Below are 22,607 nucleotides of genomic sequence, written 5' to 3'. Positions count from 1 at the left end.
GGTCAAAAAATACCCCTGACGCTCCATACACATGCAACATTTGTAACAGAATCCGGGTGGGCATCACTAAAGGGAGTGGCGGTGAGGGAGTAGTGGGGAGGGAACAAAGGAACCAAACTTTATCAGCAGTTGGGGGACATAATTCGAATTCCCAGAGCAACTAATGTCCTCAGTAGAAGTGGAAAGGATGGGAATAATGATGATGGTGGAGGTGGTGGTGGTGAGAAGAGTAAAGCTGATGATGAGCAATAATGCTAATGACAGTGAGAATGATGGCGATGGTTGCGGTGGTGGTGATCAGGATGATGAAGATGTTGATAGTGATGATGCAAATACAGGCATAACAGTGTATATATATATATATATATATATATATTGTTAGATGCTATTGATTACTGATACACACATGCATATAAACATCCCAATACAGAAATACATGCATAAACAACCTACCCTCCCACACACACACACACAGAGTTCACACATAAACACCTCTTTAAACACATTTTCTCACAGAAGCCTCATCTAAATATTAAGGTTCTATTACATATCTGATAAAAATATATATGTAAACAATAGAAAAAAATAAACAAAACACAAAAAGTAAAAATTAATGCACAAAAAAAGGAAGAGATGCAATTTACCAGACCAATGTATCAAGTTGAGCAAAAAACAAAACCGCAGTTTAAACAAAAATATTATAATGGGTCTGCAGATGACTAAGTCTGAATAAGCAAGGGTTTGTTAACCAACCAATCAGTAACAAGACATGGTATTTGCAAACATTCATTTATTTGTCTGTCTCTCTCTCTCTCTCTCTCTATATATATATATATATATATATTTATAATCAAAATAAGCAACAAGAATAACCAAAATTATTCTTGTTGCTTATTTTGATTATAATCACCCCGTGGATTTATATGGATAACACCATTCAAAATTCTGGTGTATCTAACTTAAGTACCATATTCATTTGAATCTAAATTTTGCTGAACTCATATATATATATAATTTAATTAACATAGACCATTGGTGAGAAATCGATGTTGATCAAATTAATATCTAATTTCTCAACCTCATTTTAAATTTATATATATATATATATACTACGGCACTCCGTCAGTTAAAACGACAAGGGTTCCAGTTGGCCCTCTGAAATACAGGTACAACAGAAATAGGAAGAAAGAGTGAGAGAAAGTTGTGGTGAAAGAGTACAGCAGGGTTCACCACCACCCCCTGCTGGAGCTTTGTGGAGCTTTAAGAGTTTTCACTCAATGCCCGATTTGGGAATCGAAACTGCGATCCTACAACCATGAGTCCGCTGCCCAAACCACTCTCTCTCTCTCTCTCTCTCTCTCTCTCTCTCTCTCTCTCTCTCTCTCTATATATATATATATATATATATATATATATATATATATATATATATATATATATATATTGTTGCTATTATGTTAAACTGTTGTTTGTCCAAATTTGGCCAAAAGCGTTTTTCCAATATTTATTTTTACTTGCAATAGCCAGGTCTTTGGGTCAAACTATTGTATCTCCAGCTGCTTCAGATGCCAAAATATCAAAAATTGTCAAAGTGTAGTACAATGGCTTTGCTATGGAATGGTGAAAAAAGCAGCAGACATTAAACAATGATGATGATTATATATATATATATATATATATATATATATATATATATATATATATACAGGGTGGTGCAAAAGTAGGTATACAGTTATGAAACAAATAAAATATGTACAATACTCATTTATTTTTATCAAAAAACTAAAAGTTACAACAAAAGTATTATAGTTTTGATTAATGTACTATTGTGACTAATGACACTGAAAACATCAAAAATGAGGCTAACTAATTTAACATGCTAATAATTTTAATAAATTTATTATAACATTGATGTGATACTTACTGTATATCTACTTTTGCACCCCACTGTGTATATATATATATATATATATGCAACAACATATGTAAACAAACATTTTCTTTTTGTCTTTTTGGAAATATTGAATGTGAACCATATTATACAGACAAGAAAATAATATTTCAAATACAGTATAGCCACGAAAAGAGCAGAAAAATTGTGTATCTTACCCTTATATGATGTAAAATATATCCAATGGTTGTCTGCTGACATGCAGTGCTCCAGCATGACCACAGTCTAATGAATGAAACAAGAAAAAGAAATAGAAGAAGCTGAAGGATTAGAATTGTATGCATTCATTTGAACAAAGTCTGTCTCCCTTCCCACTCTAAGGACTAGCCCAAAAGACAATATGGCCTGCAAAGCCAAATGAATTTGACCCAACTGCTTTACACTATCTAATACTTCATTTAATCCTTTAGTATTTAAACCAGCCATATGTGGTTTAAATATTCTAGCAGATTTATGTTCAAATATTTAAACTAGCGATATCTGGCTTAAATATTCTGGCAGTTTTATGTTCAAACCAGCCAGATCCAGTTTTTAACACCTACACTGCAATGTCATTCAAAAAGTAGACAGACAACCACATCAACAAAATCTCAAAGCTACAAAATAATGCATGATTAATACAAAACAATGTGAAAAAATAAGCAATAAATTAGAGAGAGTAATTTGAAGGCTAATGGGTTAATTATGTTATCTAGGAGTGGCTGCGTGGTAAGTAGCTTGCTTACCAACCACATTGTTCTGGGTTCAGTCCCACTGCATGGCACTTGGGCAAGTGTCTTCTACTAAAGCCTCGGGCCGACCAAAGCCTTGTGAGTGGATTTGGTAGATGGAAAATGAAAGAAGCCCGTCATATATATGAGTGTATATGTATGTGTGTGTGTGTGTGTGTATATATATTTGTGTGTCTGTGTTTGTCCCCCAACATCACTTGACAACCGATGCTGGTGTGTTTACATTCATGTGTGTGTGTGTGTGTGTGTGTGTGTTACAGTCTCCTTGTCTTGCCATCATGTAACGGTTGTAAACAGGCACACTGTTATGTAAGCAGTGTCCTTCATTTCAAAATCTTTAAAAGACATTTCCTAATATTACCTTATTAGGAAAAAGGTGAGGATTGGCAACAGGAAAGGCATCCAAAAATTTACATCAACAGATATATAGCATGATGGAAACTTTGATTAACTGTCATTATTAAGGAACGAGGAAACAAAACTTTCACAATGGGGCATTTAAAATCTCCAAAAAAAAAGAAAAAAGACCCAGCTAAGGTAAACAACTCCAACAAAATCAAATAAATGAAATTTTGAAAAATATACAAAATACTATCTAGGATTGATGGATCTGGCTTTTCTTAAGACACTATGGAAAGTTAGTTTGGTTAACAATAAATCCATTGAAGGATATCAATGTAACCCTTTATTATTTTTTCTTTTCCATGATTTTGATGGTTACCACTCACTCCCCACCTTTTGTAAAAAATATCTTTACCCTTACCATTCTTACATACATCCTTCCTGGGCCACCAAAATACGTCAACACTGAAAATAACATTACAACTAATATACACCCCCCACTTCTCAGTCTTATAGAAAACAGAGATATCTTTTGTTTCTCCCCCCCCCCCTTCCATTACCCAGATCAGATTTCATATTTCCAGAGTGCTTCCTTTCTTTTACATTTTTTTTTGCCACTTCACAGGTCTTTATTGTTGTTGCTGTTGATAATGATGATGATGATGATGGTGGTGGTTGTGAGGAGGAGGTAGATTGTACCAGTGGTGGTGGTGGTTCTGGTTTCTTGTTGTTAAACAGCTTTCCTAAGTTTGGCTCACCCCATTCTTCCGATATCACTCAAATACTGCAATCTCTAACACATAAACACACATGCACACAGTCAAACACAGACATATACATGAACACTCACATACAGAGGCACACACACACACACAAACACAGACATATACACAAACACTTACATACAGAGGCACACACACAAACACAGACATATACACAAACACTTACATACAGAGGCACACACACAAACACAGACATATACACAAACACTCACATACAGAGGCACACACACACACACAAACACAGACATATACACGAACACTCACATACAGAGGCACACACACAAACACAGACATATACACAAACACTTACATACAGAGGCACACACACAAACACAGACATATACACAAACACTCACATACAGAGGCACACACACACACACAAACACAGACATATACACAAACACTTACATACAGAGGCACACACACACACACACACACAGACATATACACAAACACTTACATACAGAGGCACACACACACACACACACACACACACACACATATATATATATATAAAAAAATGCAGATACTCTTCATAAACCTGAGTGCATGCATACATGCATTCCTAACTGCACAATACATAGACACAAACATGCACACACGTACAACACAAAAACATGTAAACACTCACACAAAAATACACATAGATTTGCATGCATGTGTGTGTGAGCATATACGCATGCATAACTACACACACAGACAAGCATGCATACAGAGACAAGCATACATACATACATACACACACACAGGCAAGCATACATGCACACACACACACACACTCAAGCATACACACATACACACAAGCATACATGCACACACACACACACTCAAGCATACACACATACACACAAGCATACATGCACACACACACACACTCAAGCATACACACATACACACAAGCATACATGCACACACACACACACTCAAGCATACACACATACACACAAGCATACATGCACACACACACACACTCAAGCATACACACATACACACAAGCATACATGCACACACACACACACTCAAGCATACACACATACACACAAGCATACATGCACACACACACACTCAAGCATACACAGATACATACAAACATACACACAGAGACAAGCATACATACACACACAGATAAGCATACATACACACACAGACAAGCATATATGCACACACACACACATGCACACACAGACATGCATACATATACACACACACAAAAGCATACATACACACACAGACTCACACACACAAACACTAGTACATGTACACACACACACATGCCCACACACAGACATGCATACATATACACACACACAAAAGCATACATACACACACAGACTCACACACACAAACACTAGTACATGTACACACACACACATGCCCACACACAGACATGCATACATATACACACACACAAAAGCATACATACACACACAGACTCACACACACAAACACTAGTACATGTACACACACACACAAGCACACACACAGACATGCATACATATACACACACACAAAAGCATACATATACACACAGACTCACACACACAAACACTAGTACATGTACACACACACACATGCCCACAGAGTGCTTATTAACCAAATGTATTACCATTGTAACAAATAAAACTTACTCTAATAGTATCTGAGAGGTGGTGGGTACAGACTAGTGATTCCTGAAAACGGATCTTTGTTCTTTCTTTCCTATTAATAACAACGGCTGGCAAAGTTTCCTCTCATCTGTGAGCGGATAACTTTCTGAATGTATTTCTACAAAACAAAATCAACAACAATCATAATCATAATCATCATCATAATCCTCATCCTCATCTAACACCCATTTTCCATGCTGGTATGGGTTGGATGACTTCTGATCTTGATTGGGAAGTGTTAACATTTACATGTTTTGTCTTGATGTAAAAGATGGGCGACAGCAAATATTCTGCTCAATACTGCAGATTTGTGTCAGTTGCTTGAGCTTAACCAGTTGGGCATGTCCATTAGTGGCTGACGACAGGTGCATCTCTGATTGTGAGCAGGAGTAGTTGGGGAGCATCATAGACATGTGTTGAGAAGAAGTTTTTCGGGTTTGAATAATTCACCTCTGGAAACATGGGTGCTTCATTCATCATCCTCAAACAACCCTTATTCAGGGACCTTTTCAGTAGGATGGGCTACTTGACCTGAAGAAAATTCTAACTGGGCTCCACCTGCAGGGTCATGGACTATTTATCTTGAAATAAGATCACCATGTTGTGCACATATGGGTGTGATGTGTGTGCCTAGTGAACCCTTATCAGTTAGGTAGTCAAGATGGGTATACTGGGTTTCGTATCATTGTACCCCAGTGTCACTTTGAGGACATGTACTGCTCTCTCATTCAATAATAATAATAATAATAATAATAAAGTACTATCATTATAAATTTCATAGACCTACAGAATGTTTTGTTGAGCACTCATATACAGAGTTTTCCTACCAAACACAAAGAATGGAACTTATTCAAAGTTCTTATAATCCCATGAAATCTAGGAAGTTAAAGACCATTTGTCATCACATGAAAACTTTAATCTATCTTGAACTGAGTACAATGGAACAATGTCTAAGTGTCATAGCCTGAGACAATATAAAGAAGTTTGAAGCACCATTTGCAGATGAAATGAAAGCAAAGATTTGTCACATGAATTTCAGAATAAAAATGACAGTAAGATAGAACAATGAAGTGAAGAACAATTTAACTTTGTTTGAGATTCTAGTTAACAAACCTTTTGTGCTTGTTAAATATTTGATATACCTTTATACTGGAGTATACTTTTGTATATCACAAGGAACACACCCAAAATTTAGACTATTAAAGAACAAAAACAGATTTTTATTATATGCTTACTTGGATGAACTATGAATTATGCGGTTCCGTTATTTGAATAGCATATTGGAAACAACAATGTGCTGACACTGCATTTAGATTATATATAATAAAATGTTTCATGTATAATCAGTAGGTTCAGAAATAGGCCAACACATTTATGCAGGTGAGACTATTAGAAAGTTAAGTGGAAAGGTGTATGTGACAGGAGTTAAACAAGACTTGACATAAGAGATTCTGAAGGAGAGTAAGTAGTAGGTCAGGAAACATTTAACACAATTTTACCATATCAGGTCCTTAAAATCTTAGCTCTAATAATGACATAAAGATGAGACAAACAAGTCCTTAACCCTTTGAATAAGCAAGAACACTTTAGTGGGTGCCATTTTGTTGGAAGATGCATAAGTGAGCAGCCACATGTTTAGAGATGCAAAAGTGGGCGGCCACATGTTTACAGATGCAAAAGTGGGCAGCCACATGTTTACAGATGCAAAAGTGGGCAGCCACATGTTTACAGATGCAAACGTGAGCAGCCACATGTTTACAGATGCAAAAGTGGGCAGCCACATGTTTAGAGATGCAAAAGTGGGCAGCCACATGTTTAGAGATGCAAAAGTGAGTGGCCACATGTTTAGAGATGCAAAAGTGAGCAGCCACATGTTTAGAGATGCAAAAGTGGGCGGCCACATGTTTAGAGATGCAAAAGTGGGCAGCCACATGTTTAGAGATGCAAAAGTGAGCAGCCACATGTTTAGAGATGCAAACGTGAGCAGCCACATGTTTAGAGATGCAAAAGTGAGCAGCCACATGTTTAGAGATGCAAAAGTGGGCAGCCACATGTTTAGAGATGCAAAAGTGGGCAGCCACATGTTTAGAGATGCAAAAGTGGGCAGCTACATGTTCAAATATGCAAAAGTGGGCAACTACATGGTTAACTTAAAAACAATATAGGAAGAAGCATTTTTTATTCTGTCCATACATTTGATAACTTCTGTTTGGTTTATATGGATTATATCAGATTAATATCTGTTTCTCAATAATCATTTAATGTGGAAAACATGAAAATTTCAATCATCAATAGTAGAATTTGACATCTGTATTCCATACTGGCATGGATTAACCCCATGACAATGTTTTTCTTTTTATCAAGCAAAAAGGTTGCATTGACAGTTATCATCTCAGCTGAAATCAGCAATTAGGACATGACAATGCTTCAGTGTATATTTACATCAACCACTTTAACCAGTTTACAGCAGTGATTCAGTTGGCTGCCTGTGCATGGCAACAGTAATCACTCTGATTGAGGTCAGCACTCAGTGCAATATAACGTTCAGCATATATTTATGTCAGCCACTTTAATGTCAGTACTGCTTATTTACCTAAACTATATACTTGTGCAGGACGCTTATGCAGTATCGTTCCTGAAAAAGATCACTCAACAGCACAAGTCAGATCAACTTCATGAATTTACAATCAGGTGAATTCAAAAATTGACTTTAGTGTGGTAGAATTCAAAACAAGGCAGCATATCACATTGTGAACAATGGTATCTAGTTGCCTTGCGTTTCCCTTTAACTTTACATACTGTGAATCTCATTGAAGCATTTGTCTTTTACATGGTCGAGGTAAACAGTCGTGGAAAATGCCCACATCCCTTCACCATGTGGTGAGGAGAGAGTCTGACATGAGGACGTCCATGCTTTCTGTACTTTTTCAGGTCTGATGCTTCTATCATTTCATGGAACAAAAGATTCCTGAATGTCAATCTATCCCCCACACTGCCAAGCATCTGCCAAATCAAATGTGAGTTTACGACACACATCTCAACTATATACAAGAAAATTTTTGGTTCATTTCACAGACTTTCTCACCAATTTGTGTCATCACCACCTGATCTGAGCAATCGACTCCACCCATCCCTTCATTGTATGAAACAACTACACACAGTTTCACTATGGCATTACTGTCCACATCTTGTTTCCTAATGTCCTTCATGCTTGCAGAATGCAGTGTGGATAACATGTAAATGTTTTTCATGTCATGCCACACTAGAGCAAGAATGCTACTATCGGTCCATCAGTATGCTGTTTCCTCCTTTCAAAGGCATTAGTCCTCTTTGCCTGCAGCTGCAGGAAGAAGTCTGGCCTGGAAAACCAGTTGTCCATATAAATATTGCTGCCTTTGTCAAATAAATTTTCATTCAGCAACTACATAAAATCAGTTGATGCTTGAATAGTCACTGGAAGATCCAGTATGTCCTGACCAATGTAGATTTTGTAATTCGATGTGTACCCACAGGCTCTGCCAGCTGACTGGTATACTTTATAAACCTTGACTCCAAAGTGGGCACATTTGGTCAGGTTGTATTGTTTGAATCGGAGCCTTCCCTTGAATTTCCACAAACTCTTGTCTGTACAAATGTCCTGTCTGGGGACATACACCATTCTGAAATTTTCAGCCACTTTAACAATGATAGGATATATTTTGTGCAGCCTATCATCCTGGTTCTTGCCTGAGTTGAAATGTAGATTTCAAAGAAGCACCAAAAATTGATCACATGGCATCGTTTCCGGAAAGAAAGGTGGCTGGATCCCGATTCCAATATGATTCTAGGGTCGGTTTCTTTACGATGCTAATCAGTATCAGTAGAGCAAGCAGAACTTTACTTTTGTCCCCTGAGGTTGGAAACCAATCACCGCCATGCCCAGGCCTGACATGCTGGAAATGGTTTTCAGCATAGTCATTCATTTCATCCGCTGTATATTGGAACATTTCATCTGTCGAAACTCATGGAAGATTTCCGATGCCGAACTTCCATGTTCAAGATTTGCGTTTATGCCAGGCAAACCAGTAAACCCATGCTGTCTGACAAAATTGTCTCTTGATCACCACATGACATTCTGTTGTCCAGGGCTATTCACTGCTGCCCGTCTGTACCTTTGATTCACTGGAATATCATCATCGCTATCGGGATCATCTGATTCTGAACTAGGAAAATATTCGCTCTCCGATTCATCACCTAAACTGGCAGAAACAACCAGTGAGGTGGCGTAGCTTGGCGCGATGATTGTAACTTGAATGAAACAGGATGCAACAACAAAGTTGATGGAGCCAGAGTGATAGGACCAGCCTATCGGATTGGAAATATTTACATGAAACATCTAATCAGCCAATCAGTTGGCAGCTAGACCGGTACAACTCAGGCGACAGGTTTTAAGTCAGGCAGCATATAATTACATTGACCAATTTAAAGTATGTACATTGCATGTGTAAATTTATGTCAACTATTTTAAAAGGGTCAAACAGTTTGATAGGATCAGATGGTTCCAAAGACTGCATTGTACTTTAATGTCTGCTTTGGTATAGTTTCTATGGCTGGATGCCCTTCCTAATGCCAACCGCTTTACAGAATGTACTAGGTGGTTTTCCCATACCACTAGTACTAGTGAGGTAACCACACAGCTTACAAGTCTAAGATCCCCTTCAATTGAGGGGGTTGGAAGCTATAGTAGAGGAGATAGCTTTATGCCAAGAGACAACAGGTTAAGGTATGAGAGAAAGGGTCAGAGCATAACAGGTTTCTTGATGTACAGAAGCTACATGGCTGAACAATTATTTCCATGGCAAGTATTATACAGACATAACAACTAATAATTAAGTCAAAAATAATTAAATATTAACTATATATTCCCCCTCACAGCACGACACTTGTTCCTATCTCTCTCTATCATACTTTAACCTCTCGTAACTTATCATAAAGCCACCTCCCTAGTTTTGTGAGTTACTTGGTGATCTCACTGGTGTTAGTGTCACATAAAAAGCACCCAGTACACTCTGTAAAGTGATTAGCATTGTAGAAATCATGCCAAAGACGACAATAGAGCTTGGAGCAGTCCTCTTGCTCATCAAGGCCTGCAGAACTATTGAACCCATCTATATAAATATATGATAGGCTTCTTTCAGTTTATGTCTATGAATTTCACTCTCAAGACTCTGGTTGGCCTCGGGGTATAGTAGAAGACACTTGCTCAAAGCACCATACACTGGAATTGAACCCAAGACCTTATACTTAGGAAGCAGGAATCTTAACCACACAGCCATGTTTGCACAACAATTCAATTTATCTACTACCACTGCTGCTGCTGCTACTGAGTCAAATACAAGGTATGCAAGCAGTCTGACCTGTGGAAGGGTCAAATTATGCTGTTATGTTTCTACCACCAAACAATACAATGTACAAGATTCATTTCATATAAATACACAGTAATAAATGAAGCTGACATAGATATAAAAAAAATAGGTTGAAATGTGCTTGTATGTGTGCATTCCAATCTCTATTAAGTTGTGGACCTCTCACAAGCCCAAGAATTCCTAAGGACAAAGTTTAATCTGGTTTTTCACAGTATATAAATGATTGAGATTACAGCACTCCCAGCTGAACAGAACACCAGTCTATCACAGGGTTAACTTCTGTAAGGTGGATATAATATACCAGCAATATACTGGGACAGGGATTATAAAATGACCAAGATAAAATATAGGACTACTAAATATTGCATTCTGTGAGTTCAATCCTCCATTATGCATTTGGATCTGTTTAGAAGCAAGACACTTTTTAAATCTCAGTGAAAAGAATGGACTGGGTTGGCAGAAACTGTTAGAACATGGATATTTGATCTGTCTCTTTATGTTCTGTGTTCTTTGATGGGACACTTAATCCGTGACTAGGGTTAACACTACCACTATCTGGTTTTTCGGAAGCTTTTAGTAGATATCACTCTGTTGCAAGCATTTGAGCCAAGTCTTTAGTTAGGGTATACCTTTCTCCTTTTCTACAACTAGTACTAGAAGACCTGAAAAATATTAAGTGTCATCAGTGCTGTTCATCCTTGCCTGACTATATGGTAACATGCACACACACACACAAAATAGCTGTAAGAAGTAGGGACAAAGTCATTTGCAGGTTTAAGATAAAATAGACTAACATCTTATCCAGAGGAATATTTAACACTCACAAACCTTAACCCTTTTGTTACTGTATTTATTTTGAGATGCTCTGTGTTTCTTTCAATTAAATATAAATATAACATAGGCTAGTGTTAGGAACATATATGTTTGGTGGAAGATTTTAATTCAAAACTTATGAAAACAAGATATTTGTTCTCTGAGCCAGAACTGGTTTCAGCCAAGTTGGTAACAAAAGGGTTAAACCATAAAAATAGATACTGTTCCAATGATTCTGTCAATCTACTATCCCTGGCTAGTACTTAAAAGAAAAAGATGAAAGGCAAGGCTGATCTCAATGGGATTTAAAACTGGAACACAGGGAGACAAAACAAATACCACAAGATACTCTATTCAACACTAACAACATTGTAAATTTTCCACTTACAGCTGATCCTTTGGGAGGATCATTTTGCCAACAAATATACACACATTTCTTTATTGATTGATTTGTCAATTAATTAGCTAGACATTTGTAGCCTTCATACTGTTACACTCTTACTGTTGTTTTCAAATATGAAGACCAAACACCAAGGGGACAAGCAATCAGAGAAAAATCATTGAGAAGGCTATGTGTAGATGTGTAGCAAATGTGTATCAAAAGACTTTGATAAATTATTAATAAAATAACAGCACTAGAACTAAAATATGTATTTTTATTAGCAGAATGCCCTTCCCGAAATATATTAATAACTGGTTGAACACACAGTTTCACATCAATAATCTTCCAATACAAATACAAACGAGAAAAACTAAATAATTATTTCATCAGGAAATCTTTATAAAAAGCAAACCAGCATGAAATCTATTTAACATTCTAACATTTGAATTACTCTGTTAAATCTGATGCTTATTTATTCATTGTTATTAATCAATCATTTGTTTTCCCATAGCTTAGAGATTTTGATGATGTGTACAGTGGCACATAAAAGACACCATTCGAATGTGATCGTTACCAGCATCGCCTTACTAGCACTTGTGCCCCATGCTCGTGGGGTACTAAGAGCACCATCCGAGCGTGATCGTTGCCAGAGCGGCTAACTGGCTTTCATGCTAGTGGCACGTAAAAGGCACCATTCAAGTGTGATTGTTACCAGCGTCGCCTTACTAGTACTTGTGCCGGTGGCACGTGAAAAAACATTCAAGCGAGGTCATTGCCAGTACTGCCTGACTGGCCCCTGTGCTGGTGGCACGTAAAAGCACCCACTACACTCTCGGAATGGTTGGCATTAGGAAGGGCATCCAGCTGTAGAAACCCTGCCAGATCATGATTGGAGCCTGGTGCAGCCATCAGGTTCGTCAGCCTCAGTCAAATCGTCCAACCCATGCTAACATGGAAAGCGAACATTAAACAATGATGATGATGATGTTTCTTAATTTTAGGATGAAATTGTAGACAATGTGTGAGAGAATGGATCTAGCCAGTTTGAGCATAAAGCAGGCAGGATGTTTGAGCCTGATGTGGCCAGTTTAAATGCTAAAGGGTTAAGCATTTATTTCATAACTCCCTTTTCAATGTGTCAAAATCTTTGTTGGCTGATCAGAAGGGTTTGAGTAGGCCAATGAGAACTGTAAGAATGAGATCTGATAGACTGAAATATGCCCATAGTTGTCCCAGTTGACTGCAAGCAACAAGTTGTGCCTATGAAAGAAAGGATTATTATTATTATTATTATATTATTATTATTATAATCCCTGAAGAAGTGAACAAGAACTAAATTTATTGTATAAACTGCATAACTTTGTGCAAAATATGAAATAAATGGTGTTTGTTCACCAAAATGTGCATAACATTGATTTGATTTCTTTTTTCTCAAAATTATATGCACAAAAGCAGCATGTGAAACCATTAATCCAGACACATTTTTTCCCACTCTGTTTTTTTTCTCTCTCTCTCTCCATTTTCCCAGAGTGTCAAACAAACTAGTACACCTTGCTTGTTGTTCTCACCTATCTCCATCTATTTTTCTGTAAATTTGAAATATATATATATATATATATATGCAAAAGTGTTGAAGTCCAAAATGTTGCTTTTACAAAAAATGAAAAAATAGTTTCCCCCATTCATTAGCAAAACCGTTGTACTACACTTTTGACCAAAAGAACCTGCTATTGCAAGCAAAAATAAATATTGAAAAAAAAACAACATATTTAGCCAAATTTGGACATACAACAGTTTAACAGAATAGCAACAATATATATATATTGGAGGTGCAATGGCCCAGTGGTTAGGGCAGCGGACTTGCGGTCATAGGATCGCGGTTTCAATTCCCAGACTAGGTGTTGTGAGTGTTTATTGAGCGAAAACACCTAAAAGCTCCACGAGGCTCCAGCAGTGGGGTGGTGGCGATCCCTGCTGTACTTTTTCGCCACAATTTTCTCTCACTCTTTGTTCTGTTGGCCTGCTCACTTATCTAGCGGGGTAGCGTTATTTGAAGGCTAAAACAATGCGAAGCGCATTGTGACCAGCAATGTGTAGCAACATCTGATACCCTGGTCTGTCACAGTGATATATATATATATATATATATATATATATATATATATATATATATATATAGACATATATGTATATGTGTATGTATATATGTAAGTATGCATGCACATGTATGTGTGTACCTGTGTACATTTGTGCTGTACAGAAGTCACTAGATACGAATGGTGTTGTTGTCAACTTCTCTTGTCAACAAATTATCTGCTCACTTTGCACTTTCCAAGATGTGTGAAATAAGAGATTCCTTACAGATAAGAGTTGGTGACAGGAAAGGCATCCAGCTATAAAACATTGCCTCAATAATATATGTCTAACTCATGCTAGCATGGAAGACTGGATGCAAAACGAATGAATATAGACTGAGAGATAGCTAGAAAAGAAACAAAAGACAGACAGGCAGAGGTAGCGAGACAGTCAGTAATATGGACTAACAGGTAATTAGACAGATAAACAGACAAAAAACAGATATTCTATCAGATACAAGGTCTGATAAAGAGCTGCCTAGAGAAACAGACAGGAAAGATAGACAGACAGATGGATAGATAGACAGTCGACAAACATATAGATCAATGGAGAGATAAATAAACAGCAATGTGTTTGATTCATTAGCTGAAAACAATTCACAAGTCATAAATTTCCTAAGGAAAATAAACCACAGTAGTTAGTTATGCAAGAAAAATATAACTCTTCAAAGACGAAGTTAACTGATGCCTCCGTACTTAAAGATGGAGTCGATTTTACAAGGTTGAGAAAGAATAAAGCATTATTATTGAAAATTCTGTAAAAAGTAAAATGTAACTGAATCTCAATAGACAAAGGAAAGCATAAATGCTTAGAGGAACAGATAAGGCTGGGTGGCTAAGAGGTTCACTGCACGAAAGTGAGTTTTTGGTTTCAATCTCACTGAATTACACCTGTAGTAAGAGTATTCTGCTACCTTTTCACTACCAGAGTATTCTGCTACCTTTTATTTAAATAAGTTTTCCCACAGACCCCTTTTAATGTGATTATCCTTATGCTGGCATATATATACATACATATATATATATATACATATGAAATTTTGAATTTAGTTCATGGACTTCCAGTACTACCTTTGCAGACCACCAAGGGTCTGCGGACCACAGGTTAGGAACTATAGACTTGGGTTGACCAATATCTTGTAAGTGAAATCTGATTGGTGAACACAACAAAGAATCTTCTCTTTCTCTCCCTCACACACACACACGTGTGTGTGTGTTTTTTTACATTGACATCATTTGAGCAGAGGTGACATGGATAAGGACAGCTGTGTGAAAAAGTGTCACAACTAAGCAATAGAGGGAACCTATGGAAGTGGTAGACCCAGGATGACCTGTGATGAGGTGGTGAAGCGCGACCTTCAACCATTGGGCCTCATGGAGGCGATGATAAGTGACCTTTGGAGATATGCTGTGCTTGTGAAGACCCAGCAAACCAAGTGAGATAATAACCATGGACTATGCCAGTGCAGCATAACCAGCCCATTTAAGAGTACCCTTCAATCATTGGGCAATAAACTGTGCTTGCAAAGACCTGTTGAGGCAAGTGAAGGCATTGTCACAGCCAATGACAGTACTGCTTGAATTGTACCCATGCCGGTGGCACAAGCGTGGTCGTTACCAGTGCCACCTGACTGGTTTCGTGCTGGTGGGATGTAAAAATTTCCATTTGGGTGTGACCATTGCCAGTGCTGCCAGACTGGCTCCGTGCTGGTGGCATGTAAAAAGCACTATTTGAGAGTGGTTGTTGCCAGTGACGCCTGACTGGCTCCCATGCCAGTGACACATAAAAAGCACTATTCAAGTGTGGTCAATGCTAATACCGCCTGACTGGCCCTCGTGCCCGTGACACATAAAAAGCACCCACTACACTCTTGGAATGGTTGGTATTAGGAATGGCATCCAGCTGTAGAAATTTTGCCAGATCAGATTGGAGCCTGGTGCAGCCTTCTGGTTTGCCAGTCCTCAGTCAAACCATCCAACCAAATGCCAGCATTGAAAACAGACGTTAAACAATGATGATGATAAACAATATATTCCACAGCAAAGCAGTTTCATGTATCAAGACCAGTGGAATAAAGTACTCTACTTGCAAACATGAGGTAGGGGGAAAGCATCACGGTGGACATTCAAGCTGAATAAGTCTTGCTCAATGCATGCAAGCATGGAAAAAGTGGATGTAAAAAGGATGATCATAGTGATGATGATGACCAGAGTCAAATAACTGAAATAAATAAAAGAATAAAATAACAGAGTTCTTTTTTTTTCAGCCTTCCAAATGGCAGGCTAATTGTATGAGGCCAGAGTTTAAATAACAAGGTCAAAATGCTAACAACATATAGGTGCAGGCATGGCTTCTAGGTGCCGGTGTGGCTGTGTGGTAAGAAGTTTACTTCCCAACCAAATGATCCTGGGTTCAGTCCCACTGCATGGCTCCTTGGCAAACCAAAACCTTGTGAGCAGATTTGATGGACAGAAACTGAAAGAAGCCCATCAGATATATATGCATGTGTGTGTGTGACTTTGTGTCTGTGTTTGTCACCCTCCATCACTGCTTGACAAATGGTATTGGTGTGTTTATGTCCCCAAGATATTAACAGTCCAGTAAAAGAGAACAACAGAATAAGCAGCAGGCTTAAGAATACAAACAAACATAAAAATAAGTAGTGGTGGTGAGGTTGATTCATTTGACTAAAAGTGCTTCCAGGTGGTGCCCCAGCATGGCCACAGTCTAATGCCTGATACAAGCAAAAAAGCAAAACACCAAAGGTAAATTGATATATAAACTAAACATGGCCACAATAAACTGACTGAATCTGGCAAAAAGAAAAACAAAAAAAATAAAATGTACCTGTTTAATAGAAGCCAGGATAGAGAGCAAAAGCTGATCTACTGGATTTACCAAATGGGCAAAGAGTAGAACATGTCTTTATCTTGTCAATCTCTGCTTCAGTGTTAATGTCTGTATATTTTTAATCCTCATTACCTCCCCTTCTCACTACACTATTCAATATACACAGTAACTCGAGAAGCTAAACATGTACATTCATCACACACTCTCTCTTTCTTTCTCTCTCTCTCTCTCTCTCTCTCTCTCTAAATTCTGGGTTCAAAGTAATGTAAGAACAAACATTAGCTTACTCTAAAATAGATTTGATTTTGCTGAGATTTTTCTGTTGTTGATTTTTTTTTTTGTTCAATATTCATTTACCAACCCTTTCCTTCATATTAATACAATAAACAAGGTAAGTGTGTATGTACACATTGTATATAGATATGTAAATATCTAATTACGTATATACATGTACATATATGTGTATGTATGTGTGTGTGTGTGTGTGTATGTATATATATATGTATATATATATATACACACACATACACACACGCACATGCATATTAAATATGGGGAAATCATTATGGAAGATTGTTGAAGACTTAAAGGCTTTGAATGTCAGAGATATTTTATCAGATCTAATCAGAAAAAGGCAACAACTTTTATTCCTTCTATTTGGGTGGCAATGGTACAAATATTTATGATGAGATATGGAGTTACTGAAGCATCCCAAATAACATTAATACAAAACGAAAATAAGATTATAAGAAGAAAAATTATTGGGTACAGGAGTGGCTGTGTGCTAAGAGGATTGCTTCCCAACTACATGGTTCTGGGTTCAGTCCCACTGCATGTCACCTTGGGTGAATGCCTTCAACTATAGCCTTGGGCCAACCAAAGCCTTGTGAGTGGATTTGGTAGATTTGGTATATGTATTTGTAAGGTGGTGTGCTGGCAGAAACGTTAGCACACTGGGTGAAATGATTAGCGGTATTTCATCTGTCTTTACAATCCGAGTTCAAATTCCGCCAAGGTCAACTTTGCCTTTCATCCTTTCGGGGGCAATAAATTAAGTACCAGTTACGCACTGGGGTCGATGTAATCGACTTAATCCCTTTGTCTGTCCTTGTTTGTCTCCTCTATGTTTAGCTCCTTGTGGGCAATAAAGAAATAAGAAATGTTAGCATGCTGGGTGAAATGATTAGTGGTATTTCATCTGTCTTTACAATCTGAGTTCAAATTCTGCCAAGGTCAACTTTGCCTTTCATCCTTTTGGGGTCGATAAATTAAGTACCAGTTGGGTACTGAGGTCGATCTAATTGACTGGCCCCTCCACAAAAGATTTCGAGCTTTGTGCCTAGAGTAGAAAAGAATATTATGTATTTGTGTGTCTGTGTTTATCACCCATCCATCACTTGACAACCGATGTTGGTGTGTTTACGTACCTGTAACCTAGTGGTTTGGCAAAAGAGACCGACAGAATAAATACTAGGCTTACAAAGAATAAGTCCTGGGGTCGATTAGTTTGACTAAAAGCAGTGTTCCAGCATGGCCACAATCAAATAACTAAAACAAGTAAAAGAGTATTGTTGTTGTTGTTGTTGTTGTTGTGAGATGATGAGCTGGTAGAATCGTTAGCACACTGAGCAAAACACTTAGTGGAATTTCTTCTGACCCCTTATGTTCTGAGTTCAAATTCCACTAAGTTTGACTTTTACTTTTCGTCTTTTGGGGCTCAATATGAGCACCACTTAAGCAGTGAGGTTGGTGTAATTGACTAGCTTGCTCCTGTCAAATTTCAAACCTTGTGCCTATAGTAGAAATTATAATTATTATTATTATTATTATTGCTTGAGAAGACTCATCAAACCAAGTGAAATCGTAGTCGTAGCCTATGCCGGTGTCACCTAAATGGCACCTGTTCCAGTGGCACATGAAAGCATCTGTGCCAGTAGCATGTAAAAAGCATGTTACACTCTTGAGTGGTTGGCATTAAGAAGGGCATCCAGCCATAGAAACCATGTCAAATAAGACTGGAACCTGGTGAAGTTCTCTGGCTTACCAGATCCAGTCAAACCATCTAACCCATGCTAGCATGGAAAGCAGATGTTATGCGATGATGATGGCTCTAACACCCACCTTTAACAAAGCAGGGCAGGCAATGTTCCTCTGTCTAGAGGCTATGGTGAAAGAGGTTATGTGGTGGACAAGGCTGAAATGATTGAAGAAAGACAATTTCTTCTTCAGTCAGATTCTTAACTTTTTTAAGTTGCACTTGGAAAGGAAAGGTTGAGAAGGAAGTGCTACCTCTCAGTGAATTTGTGAAAAGATGGCTCACTGACAATAATGGTTAGCATGAATGGCCCCTAACTCTAAGTATGCACTCATAAATAATAGAGCATGAGAGAGGGTTCATACCTTTAGTGGTTAGAATAATCCTGAATCAGTGGAGTTCCTTGACTGACCTCAGCTGGAGTTTATCCTAAATTAGGAAGACTGCATCATTCATTTTATCACATACTTTGTATACAACATATACTTTTATTGCATTTCACTATCTTTTCCATTTGTTTTTCCTCAAATCCCCACACAAATTATCTGTCCTTGTGATGTCCCCCGCATCTATACCTATATGGCTAATAAAAGAAATAATTATCATCATTATTATTATTATTCAAGATGAAGAGCTTGATGCGATTGCAATAGCTACTTTATTGGCTGAACAATATTTCAACAGCAATCCTGCCTTTGTCGAGTTCAAAACAAAACCAGCATCCACATGATGATGGAATGACATCATCTGTCTTTAAGTTTCGCCAGTTATAAAATTGAAACTTATAGATTTGAATTTCTATAATTTTGAATTTTTTCACTTTATATTTTGAACTCGACAAAAGACAGGCTTGCTGTCAAAATATCATTCAACCAATAAAATATCTATTGCAATCGCACGACGTGCTTCATCTTGTCTGTTTACCTTTGTGAAGAGTTATGCCAATCTTTTTAAAATATTATTATTATTATAATTATTATTAATATTATTATTACTAATGCGGCAAGCTGGCAGAACTGTTATTGCACCAAGCAAAATGCTGAGCAGCATGTCGCCTGTCGTTAAGTTCTGAGTTCAACTTTGCCTTTCATCCTTTCAGGGGTCAATATAATAAATACCAGTGAAACACTGGGGCCAATGTAATCAACTTATCCTGTTCCCCCCAAACTTGCTACCCTTGTGCCAAAATTTGAAATCATTATTATTATTATTATTATTATTATTATTAAGGCAGCAAGCTAGCCAAATTGTTAGCATGCTGGGTGAAAAGCTTAGTGGTATTTTGCTTATTGCTATGTTCTGAGTTCAAATTCCACTGAGGTCAATTTTACCTTTCATCCTTTTGGGGTCGATAAATTAAGTACCAGTTGAGTACTAGGGTCAATGTAATCGACTATCCCCTTCCCCCAAATTTCAGGCCTTGAGCCTACAATAGAAAGGATTATTATTATTGAGTGAGAGAGCAGTATACTGTGACACTGGGGTAAAATATACAAAGCCCAGAATACTCCTCATGACTACCTGTCTAGTATAGGTACACATCAGGTACATGCATCACAATCACATGTGCATGACATGGTGATCTCATATCAAGATAAACTGCACATAACCTTGCAAGTGGGGCTCAGTTAGAATTTTCTTCAGGTTGAGTAGCCCAACCTGCTCAAAAGGTCCCTGAATAAGGGTTGTTTAAGGATGTTGAATGAAACTCCCATGTTTCCAAGGGTGAATTATCTAAACTCCCGAGAATTCCTCTCAACACACAGCTATCATGCTCCCTGACTACTTCTGCTCGTGATCAGAGATGCACATATCGTCAGCCACTAAGGGACATGCTCAACTGGTTAAGGTCAAACATCTGACAGGAAAATCTGTGGTATTCAGCAGAATATTTGCTGTAGCCCATCTTTTATACCAAGACAAAATATGTACAAGATAGCACTTTCAAATGGTTAAGATCAAAAACCAGGAGAACCACTGCCTGGTACTACATCAGGGCATTTATCATTAATATTATTATTATTATTATTATGCTCTGAGTTCAAATCCTACCAAAATTAACTTTACCTTTCATCTAAAACTATTAGTACTTATTCTACATCAGAGACTTTTAAATTTCATCTTTTCCAGGTGTCACAAGCATCAGTATTGTAACCCAAAGAAACTCTCTATATCTAAAATCTTTATATAACAACAAAAGAAGGATCCTGATAAAATGAGGAAGAGAAAATAATACCATTAAGAAACAAGCTTAAAAAAGCTTCAATTAATCTCAAAGAATAATGATAACCAAATAGTTGCTTAAAGAGAATACAAATGAAACAGAGACAGTTGATGGATCTAGGTCAATATAGAAATTGTATTGATTTCCTATAGAAACTAAAGATAGCGGCACTGTTATGTTTAGTAAGCAATATCCAGCATCACCAAAGAAATAAATGCTCACCTGAATCTTTAGTCATCAGCACCACCGCTACCATCCTATCAACACTGACTGTCATTGTTATTGTCATCACCACCACCACCACCACCATCACTATCATTGTCACTGCCATCACTGTCAGCATCTTCAGCAGCAGCAGCACCACCCCCAACAACAACAACAACAGTACCATTACCACCACTATCATGATCATCATCACCACCGCTACCACCACCACCCTGACCAGCACCACCGCTATCATCAGCACCATCATTATCCTCAGCAGCAGCAACCCCCATCACCATTATCACCCCCTATCATAATCATTACTATAACCATCACCACCACTGTAGCAGATGATACTTTACCAAGCCATGTTCCTGCACAGTAGGACTGAACTCAAAGCCAAATAGTTAAGAAATAAACATGTTCACCAACCAGTCATGTCTGCCTACACCTATAAACATAACATGTAACATGTAAACAAGTAAACTTGTTCACCAACCTATCATGTCCACCTGCACCTATAAATGTAACATGTAAGCAAGTAAACTTGTTCACCAACCTGTCATGTCTGCTTGAACCTACAACTGTAACATGTAACTTGTAAACAAGTAAACTTGTTCACCAACCACTCATGTCTGCCTGAACATAAAAATCTAACATGTAACTTCTTATAAACAAGTAAATTTGTTCACCAACCTGTCATGTCTGCCTGAACCTACAACTGTAACATGTAACTTGTAAACCTGTTCACCAACCAGTCATGTCTGCTTGAACATACAAATGTAACATGTAACTTGTAAACAAGTAAACTTGTTCACCAACCAGTCATGTCTGCCTGCACCTATAAACATAACATATGACAAGTAAGCAAGTAAACTTGTTCACCAACCAGTCATGTGTGTCTGCGCCTACAAATGTAACACGTAACACATTTCTCAATTTTATTTTACTTGAATTGAAGCATGTCTATCTCACAGATTTATTTCTTAATTTCATACCTCAGGTTATAAATTTCTCACAGATCAATTATTGATCCAGTGGATTTCAGATTAACCTAACAAGGAAGTATCTATAACTTGAAGCATAAAAAATATATTGCTTGAGAT

At 37.6% G+C, this 22,607-nt stretch overlaps 1 protein-coding gene across 1 annotated transcript in view; it reads right to left on the bottom strand.

The window, feature by feature from the left end:
• Window positions 1-22,607, bottom strand: part of LOC115209887 (ceramide glucosyltransferase) — a 327,186-nt gene that overhangs the window by 236,176 nt on the left and 68,403 nt on the right. Inside the window, exon 2 of the mRNA XM_029778470.2 lies at window positions 2,110-2,176. The gene's annotated coding sequence lies outside the window, so the exon portion shown is untranslated. The remainder of the gene's footprint in view (window positions 1-2,109; window positions 2,177-22,607) is intronic.

This window comes from Octopus sinensis, linkage group LG3 (assembly GCF_006345805.1).
Source record: "Octopus sinensis linkage group LG3, ASM634580v1, whole genome shotgun sequence".
Lineage (NCBI taxonomy): Eukaryota > Metazoa > Mollusca > Cephalopoda > Octopoda > Octopodidae > Octopus > Octopus sinensis.
Note: the sequence above shows the minus strand (reverse complement) of the source record. Positions and strands in the feature narration are given on the sequence as shown.